At 34.1% G+C, this 8,629-nt stretch overlaps 1 pseudogene; it reads right to left on the reverse strand.

Moving 5' to 3' along the window:
- Nucleotides 1–992: 992 nt before the first annotated feature.
- LOC134231312 (inhibitor of nuclear factor kappa-B kinase subunit epsilon-like) lies at nt 993–8,423 on the reverse strand (annotated as a pseudogene).
- Nucleotides 8,424–8,629: the final 206 nt, after the last annotated feature.

Raw genomic sequence — 8,629 nt, forward strand, 5'->3', positions numbered from 1 at the left:
TCTTTACAGTAAAGATCAATTAAAAAAAAAATTAGAAGAAGCACTACATGATGCATAGCATGAACCAATAAATTCAGCATATTTTTCATGCACTGGTACATGTACATATAAAATAATATACATGTGTAAATTAGACAAAGATGACATCAAGACTGGAGACAAAATTTTTTTTTAGATACGACTTCCTTCACTTTACTGGATATGGTTACAATATTGGGAAGAAAGTAAACCTCCGCAAGGTAATTCTCTTGACCACTAGAAAACTGCTGAATCAAAGGATTAAATGTGTGGCAAAAGAAATAGTTTCTGTTTTATGTCCTTTTGTTTCATCATAAATTTGCAGATATTTAAGACTGTAAGTAATTTATATCGTCAGCTGCGGATTTTGACACTTAAATTTGAAGAGTTGAGGCTATTAAAATGTACAGAGGTGGTCAAAAGAACTGTCTATATCTGTCGGGCAGTTGTGTTGAAGACTTTCCGCGGTCTAGTTCCTTGTGTCTTAAAATCTTTTGTGAAACTCATCACCGTTGCTTTAAATTGACACTTTCATTTCTGATACCTGGATTCCTATTTTTTATTTTTTTTGGGCCGTATTTATTTAAAATATATTCATAGTCATTTTGTCAAAATCAGTGAGGATGGAATTTGATATCGAAATCTACTTTCGTTTTCGAAAAGATCTATGAACGCGTTACGCAATCTCTTTTGCTTCATTTATTCAAACGCTTTAATGATCTTCTTGACTAACCAATCAAAAACATTATTAGATACCATTACGGACTAAGAATAATACAAAGCTACGTAACCACAATTTTTGTAAAACATGGTAGGGCCTATCGTATTTTCACGCGATTTTTTTTTCTCCACTGAATATTCTGGCCGGTACCGTGAATAAATCCAACCGGGTAAAAGTCCCGGGTACCGGCAGATTTTGAAAGGCCTGTCCTAGGCAGCAGATCCCATGTAAATAATAATACATGTATAATTACCCTTTCTTCACTTGCTGTGCTAGATGTCTCTGTTTCATGGATGGCTTATATATGGAAGGCAGAGGTGGAGATTCCTTCAGTCCCTAGACAAAACAGATTAAACTTGATAATGAACTAAATAGATCAGAGTTAGAGAGATGTATATGCTGTTTTACTTTATGACACTAATCTCTTCAGAGTGAGACTGACCTTGACCTCACTAACCACTTCCTGTAGTTGTCTGGTAATGTCTGCCATAGCAGCGTCCACTTCTTCATGTTCCTCCAAAACTTTTATATAGGCACTGTCAAAATGTATAGATATGTCACAAGGAATGTGGAGTGGGCACATAATCTAGTGCACATTTTGAATAGTGATCATCTTAAAACTATCAACTATAACATCATAATAGCTGGGTTTTATATCAGTTATTAAATTTGGCATTTCACTTGCTCGAAGGTACATGTATGTGTTAAATGTGAAGAAGGACTAAAAAACAATAGTATATACATTGAAAAAGCTCAAATCAGGAAAGACTTGTAATAAGTTATATTAATTGACTCACAAAGAGGAATTAAGTAAACTGATGAAAGTTATCTTTCCTGCAATTATATTAGCATAAAGAATGTTGCACTTTTGTAGACTACTAAGAAACTGCTAGAACTTTAAGTGCTATAAAAATGTAATTTATCCAAAATTAGCACCCTGCTAAAAAAATTCTCACCATACAAAGATTTGCAAGTTCCATACTTGATGCACATATACATATATAGTTGTATACTAATTTACTCAAAAGAGATATGATATAAACCTGTGCCATCTTCTAAATGTTGTAAATGTGGCAGCCATGGAATGCTGAACTTTCTTTAAGTAAGACACAGCTCGCTGTGTAATGAAAAAGGATATTGATGTCCTGTCCAAAAAAATTGTTTATAGATATTTTATAGGATGTGATATACATAACCTAGTAAAATGAATATCAAAATAATGTTCCAAAAACTTTTTATTTCTTTTCAAAATTAAATGATATTAATAATGATGACCCTCACTTGTCAAATGTGTAGAGTTTCTTGTCGTGGTAATTTAGTCGCGGTAATTTACGGTAATCCGAGAACTTCTGTATATCTCCATCATCTGTTTGAATGTTCTCTCAACCATTGCCTTTCTGTACACAGAGAAAAGTTTCTCTCAGTCTCAGATACAATAACATATAAATATATATAGTGTGCAATTGCAAGGAATTTGTTCAAGCTTTATTAATTTCAAAAGCAACTTCTGAGAAATATATCCAGTTAAAAATTACTTTGATTCAAGTAAAGAAATCATGCTCACATATTTTCCTGAGTAATGGAATTCATGATTTTGGTCAACTCATCCAGTTTCTTGTGTTTTTCTTTACAAACTTCCAGCAAAGATGTACAGGAATCTTAGCTTATTGCTGATCTGAGAGACACAATGATCTTTTAACTTATTCTATGTCAAAATTGATAAAAAATTGAATCAAAATAATTGCACATTTTGTCCTTTTCACTAAAAATTACAGGAAATCCAAATAGTTCATGATGGATATCTCATAGCTGAAAAATGTATTTTCTTTTGCTTCCAACCTGTATTTCAATTAATTCAGATAATTCAATTTATACAGTTGGCTCATTTCAATTGACTATTGTGGGCATATAAAGGGAGAAGTCTTTATCATTAATTTTACATTCATCAATGTTTGAAATGTTTGAATTTCAATTTTCAGTTTAAAAAAGTTGCTACATGCACTCGTACCATTTTATGCATGAAGTTAAATGTATAGGTAAAACCATGAAGAACAAACCTGTTCAAAAGTTGTCGTCAGCGATATCTCCGTCCTCTGTAATGGTAGTAAATAACGCTGTTGATTTCTTGTGATCCGTGTCTACGATTTGTTTGATGTCTGTGTATCGGTCCTCTGAAGGTCCTCACACTGCTCCTCAGGGACTTATACTTCTGTCGTACTTCATATCTATAAAAAAAAGATACAAATTTATCATCAAAAGATATGTTTTCTTTGCTTAAAAACATCAACATTTCAAATATATGCAAAGCTTTGAAAGCAGTGCTTAAATTTTTCAAAACAAATATTGTATACTATATACATATACATGTACAATTTTTGTTGTTTTTTCAAATTGTGAATCACCTTAGATTTGTCTTATTACAAAAATTAAGGGAATTATTTTTTTGGTATTACTTTCATTAAAAACTTCTCTCACTATCGCCACAACCAAATATTCCATTCACTATCCCATATCAAATTTCCCGATTCACTTCTCTGGAAAAATGTTGATCAAATCTTCGCATAAGTTTTTCAAAAACCAAAGCTCACAGACATACATGCAGATTTAGTTACAATGATATAAGGAGTCCCCCTCCGATACCTGCAGTCCCTTGACGGACCGCTGAGCAGCTGAGAGCAGATGCAGCCTGTGTTACAGCTTTATATATCATGGCCGTGGTGACACACATAGAGCGAGCTGTACGGTAGTCATCATCTCGAGTCGACACGTCATCACTCGCGACTCACAGTCAGTTCTGTAATAAATGTAAAACTTTAATATTTTAGGTCTGAGAGACAAAAGTTTGTGTTATATACATGTATGTTTCTATGGATATGTCTAAGGAACACAAGACTTATGCTTCTTAAATGTAAATAAATTAATGTATTTCTCTGCATATACGGTTCTCACTAAAACAATCCTCTGAAATAAGTTGTAAATTAAAATGAAGTATAAGATTTATGGATATGTCTAGCAACACAAGACATGCTTCTTAAATGTAAGAAATTAATGTTGTAAATAAAAATGAAGTATAAGATTTATTTGGCCCATACAAGATATTTACATTAATTACCTTCAACAAGAGACACAATGAAGTCGGTGGATGTTTTTGTAGTAGGGATGTCCCCTCCTGTAGGGGTAGGGCTATTATTGGTTCGTCAGCTGATGTCGCGGGATAGGACTCCACAGGGTCATCTAAGGAGATCATTTTCCCAGATCATGGTTGTGAAGAAGAAATAGGGTGATTTGATTTGTGTAAACGTCTGCTCCTGGCAACATTTCTGTAAGTCATCAAACTGCAATAATTCAGGAAAAGTATTTGAATCAATAAATTTGAGTGTAAGTAAACTACAGTCAAACCTGCTCTCTCATACTAGATGGGATTAAGAAATTTGTTTTTGATAGACAAAGAGATTTGAGATATTGAGAGTAAAACAATTTAAAGAAAACATGCTTGGGACATTTGAATCACTTCAAGATATGTATTGTATTGACAATGTTTAAACTGTATATACAGTACATGTGTAATGTTAAAATCCCACAAGAACTCTTTACTTGCTATCTGGGTTCATGTAGATATGATAAAGCTGTGAGTCCACCACAGAGAACAGATGTAGCTTATGTTTGTGCAGGAGATCATCTGCAGCAACAAAAAATCCATCAAACGTCCACATCCTGTGTGTCTGGCACTCCAGAAGTCTCACTAGATACTCTGTCAATGTGTCCTTGAGGTATCTGTAAAAAAGTATGGCGGCACTCATGCAATGGGCTAAGAAAAGTTTCAACTTATAAATAATACTGCTACTCAAAAATATTTTTTGGCAGATGGAGTCAAAGTGACCTTTAATATAATAAACTCACTTTGAAAACAAGCAGGTTTTGGGCAGTTCTCTCAACCAGATAATGGACCCAGTTGCTGAAATCTGCTCTCCAGCAATAACACCCGGGTCCTTCCTTTGAGATCATCTGAAACCTAAAAGCACAATAATGCTCATCAGTCTCAAAATTTATTTTTTCTTACTTTGTTAAAAATTAGTGAAATATGCAAGAATTAAGACAAAAATTTCTTTTAGAAGGAAATGTTGGTAAGCTTACATGGTATGTTTGTCCCGCGCCCATGGTAGGGTTGGAAGGGGACCTTCCCAGTGGCGGCATGATACAGGGTGGCCCCCGAGACTCCACAAATCAACAGAGATATCAAACTCTCGTGGACGATAGCGATCAATGAAGGCAGCTTTAAAAATGTCAGGATGCTGAAAAGTTTATCAAAACTGTCAATTTAAGTTTCATTACACTGAACTTTGCAAAAATAATTCAAATTTCTCATCTAGTAAATCAATACATAAATACAACAGGATTAATTCTTGATTATCCATACCAGATACTCCTCCGTTCCTACGAGAGACTGGAAGAAATCTCCATCCTTCAGAGGTTTAGCAGTCCCAAAGTCTGATAGCTTGTAGACATGACTACAACAGGAAATGAATGAGCATAGAAGAATGTTAGCAGTCATACTTTTATCAAATATTAAGGTTTATAATATAATGATTTTAGACTAAATGCCTGAAGAATCTGTTAACCTTGATTAAATTTCATATACCATTACCTGAGTCTGCAACATACATGAGAATGTTTGGTTTTATGTCTAGTGGGAAAATCCATTCTGGCGAAGATGTTTCATTCCAGACACTGAAATTTATTTTACAGGTTTATTGACAGATTGTGACTGAGAATATTTTCTAATCTCCTTTTTGTCAATATGAAAACTTTGTTTGACTTCCTCAGCTTTTTCTTTTATGTCCATGCTAGCTCAAAAGTATTAAAATTTTATTACTCTTATTTGATTTTAACTAATTAAATTAAGCTTCCTATGACAGAACAAAGAATAAAATGAACATAAATAACACAAATTAATGTTAAAATTCTGCAATTATAAATTAACTGAATAAAACAAACCCAGATGACGAAAAAATCGGAGGAATTCGTCATCCTCCAGACCGTAGGATAGCGGGGTCTCGCAGCAGCTCCAGGAGGTTCCCCTTCTCACACAGCTCCATAACAAGGATTGGTTTGGATGTCTCCTTCTGTTAGAAAAGTAACAAACTGTTATAATTATACAATGTAGCTTTACAAAATTAGTATTTCATTGACTACCCCTGTTCACTACTTTGCCTATTGTTACTAAAGCTAAAAGGAGATATTTAGCAATTTAAATAATGGGTGTGACCAGCAAAACTCAGTTAAAATTTGTTTTCCTTAATATTTAGATTTTGCTTTATTCTAAAATTGGTTAAACCATTTTAGAAAGGTTAAAAATTTACCAACAACACATAATGAATAATTTAGTACAGATAGCAAATGTCATCTAGGGGAGTCAGGTGTCCTAATCATTGTATTAATGCCTTCTAAGGGGGTGGGGTGTTCTAACATTCAGTGTCTTTAGTTTGTTTGTCCTTACGTCGTGCTCCAGCTGATGGAACTTTGTGATGTTGGGATGCTGTAGCTGTCTCATGGCCTCTACCTCTCTCTGTAGCTGCTGGGTATAGCGGGGATCACACATTTTAACGCGCATTGTTCTCCAGTTACCTGTCAACATAAAAACATGAACATTACAAAAACAGAAAAATTTGATATATTGTTGTACACTGTATCAAGCCGGGGTCCTGACTCCTGAGTCAACACGTTGTCATTTGACCCCTGGTACATTTCATTCAATATTCAAGGGCTGACTGTATAGGGGTGTGGCTAAAACGCAGAACGGAAAACGGAACGGAAAGCGAAACAGAACGGAAAAACGGAAATTTTTTGTCAAACAAATAACATAGATTTGATATAAATCAGATAAAAAAGCAATATTCTTGTTGTAAAAATCATTTCTAATAAAAATTTATTGTAAACTATTATATTCTTGAGTCATACACAACTTCCGTGGAAAAAATGGTACTGAAAGAAATTCGACCCCCCCCCCCCCACACACACACACGAAATAGGATTTTCGTGTTTGGGCAAAGGACATATCCCCTTTTTTTGGTTTGTCAAATTTGTTGAATGTTGGAAAATTTTTACTGAGCCCCCCTTCTTTCAGTTTGTTTCCAATGTCAATGTCTGTAAAGACAAAAATAACTATTTATGATATTCAGATTATGCATGTGCAGTGTCCAATTCGCAAATCATGAAAGGGGGAGTGGCTTTGTCTATGTAGGGGCCCACAGTCACATTAAAAATTGATTTATTAAACCTTATGTATATTTTTGACACAAAAAGGGGGGCATACCAGCATACTTTCAGACCTTTCCGATGAGTGGGAAAACAAACTCATTTTTTACGGGGTCATTCGGGGTCATTCATATCACCCCCCCCCCCCCCCCCCCCAAACATACACACATATGTACCGCAAACAAAATTTAACTTCATTGAATGACATGAAAGTTTTCCAACTTTGTCTTTCCAGAATTTAAATATATAGAAAATGTCTCTATTTTGAATAAAATTTTAACAACCAGTGTGTATTAGAGATGTTTGCCGTAAAGGTTTGCCCTAAACGTATTATCTTAATAATTTTTTTTTACATTTTATTTCTCTTTCATGGTTTATTTAGATATCAAATATTTGATCCCCCAGTCATAACGTTTTTACTACGGAAATGTTCGTTTAAGTTGACATCCTCACACTTTTTGTGAATGTAATTAATGTAGTAAGTTATTGTAAAAAAATAGTACTGAAAGATGTTGGAATTGGAACCTATCCCCCCCCCCCCGAACAAAAAAATTGTTTTCTTTTTTTGTGTTATCCCCCCCCCCCCCCCCTCCGGAATCAAACAATTGTTTCTTTTTGTTTTTTTTGCTTGTCAAATACTTTTCAAGTTCGTTTATCACCCCTTTTCAAATTCGACAGGTGACTGCTATATGTTAGTGATTTTCGTAAAAAAAGAGACTGAGCATGATAAAATCAACTTGTATTTAATAGGGGGGATTGAAATACAAAATATATCGTTTATGATAAATTTTGTGTATTTTAAGTGCTTTAATCCAAAATAATATATTCCGTTTTCCGTTCCGTTCCGCTTTCCGTTCCGTTTTCCGTTCCGCGTTTTAACAACACCAACTGTATAGTGACGTGTTTTGGAAAAATTACAAATCTTGATTGTTTTTCTTATCTCTCAACCAATCAATTCAATCCATTCTATGATAAACAATTTATAACATGTGCATTTAAGCCAATAAGGTGTAACTGAATCCTTATTTAACTATTTTTGAAAGTGCTTCTCAATGAGAGAAGCAAGCCCATAGTTATTTTATGATATATGCCAGGGGACCTCTGGCATTGCAAATTTTTCTATCTTGGTGGAGAGGAGTGCTTGTGAATATCCATTCAAACCTACTATATATATATAGCCATCAATGGAGTATAAATTCTCGAAAATTGAAGTAAATGTCCTTTTTTTTTTTATAAGTCTCCTATCTACATTGTCAAAGTATTTTATTATACCACGGTTCAGATTTCACATAAATGAAAATGAAAGTAGAATCAGAGAATCATCTGACTGGTATACCTTATGGACTCCCCTGTACACATCCCCTGTGGCCTCTCCAAGACATTCATCTGTTTTATATACATAATTCTCAGTAGCACGATACACATTCATTTTATCATAATTTAAAGGTATAATTCAGTCTTAAATTGTCTGTCCTCCATCTTTCAATAAAGGGAAATTACTTCTACCGATAATGTCTTAAAATAGAAAGTGGGGATTTCCCAAAATTGCGATGAGATTTATAGTACTAAATTTTAAAACGATTTCTGCGATTATATTAAAGGCTGAGGTTAATTTACACCCTCCACGACATACGT

The sequence above is a fragment of the Saccostrea cucullata genome, unplaced genomic scaffold (assembly GCF_032062105.1).
Source record: "Saccostrea cucullata isolate Sc308-1 unplaced genomic scaffold, CSIRO_AGI_Scuc_v1 ctg4269, whole genome shotgun sequence".
NCBI classification, from domain to species: Eukaryota; Metazoa; Mollusca; class Bivalvia; order Ostreida; family Ostreidae; genus Saccostrea; species Saccostrea cuccullata.